The sequence below is a fragment of the Sinocyclocheilus rhinocerous genome, unplaced genomic scaffold (assembly GCF_001515625.1).
Source record: "Sinocyclocheilus rhinocerous isolate Xijiao unplaced genomic scaffold, SAMN03320098_v1.1 C35778137, whole genome shotgun sequence".
In the NCBI taxonomy this organism is placed as follows: domain Eukaryota; kingdom Metazoa; phylum Chordata; class Actinopteri; order Cypriniformes; family Cyprinidae; genus Sinocyclocheilus; species Sinocyclocheilus rhinocerous.
Genome location: NW_015763278.1, coordinates 1 through 627, shown reverse-complemented (window position 1 = coordinate 627; position 627 = coordinate 1). Strand labels below are relative to the sequence as shown.

At 53.0% G+C, this 627-nt stretch overlaps 1 long non-coding RNA gene across 1 annotated transcript; it reads left to right on the top strand.

The window, feature by feature from the left end:
* The first annotated feature begins 6 nt into the window (after positions 1-6).
* Positions 7-598, top strand: LOC107735099 (uncharacterized). Its single transcript, XR_001639289.1, has 3 exons — positions 7-130; positions 205-284; positions 482-598. It is a non-coding gene; the product is annotated as an uncharacterized LOC107735099 (long non-coding RNA).
* The last annotated feature ends 29 nt before the right edge of the window (positions 599-627 follow it).

Below are 627 nucleotides of genomic sequence, written 5' to 3'. Positions count from 1 at the left end.
TGTGTGTGTGTGTGTGTGTGTGTGTGTGTCTGCAGGACTAACTCGGACTCGGCGCTGCACACCAGTGTGATGAATCCTCCGGCTGGAGATCTGTTCTCCGCAGGCCTCACAGCGCCGGGCAGACGAGCCGGTCAGTGACTAGTGTGTGTGTGTGTGAGTGTGTGTGTTTGAGTCTCTACTGACGAGCTTCTGTTCCTCCTGCAGTCTTCTCTTATCCTGTTCCTCCCATCGAGGAGAACGGCCCTGACGACGGACGCCTCCTCAAACCCTGGGACTCCAGAAAGGTGCGAACGCATCTTGTTTTGTGTGTTTCTGTAAGTGTGTGTGTGATTAAGATATCGTCACAGAGACAGTGAAGGGTCCCTGACGGGGTTTAATAGACACAGAAGGCTGTCCTAATGAAACCGCAGCTCAGTGTAAAGCAGCAGAAGTGTAAACGGCCTCATTATAGATCAACAGGCAGTGTGTTTCTTCTCTTCAGCTGCCGCTGCTCTCTTCACGACCAAAGTCCTGTGAGGTGCCTGGAATCACGTGAGTCCGACCGGCCAATCACACGCCTGCTCACAGCATCAGTCAATCATTCACACTGCTCTTCCCGTGTGTGTGTGAGAGAGTGAGTGTGTGTGT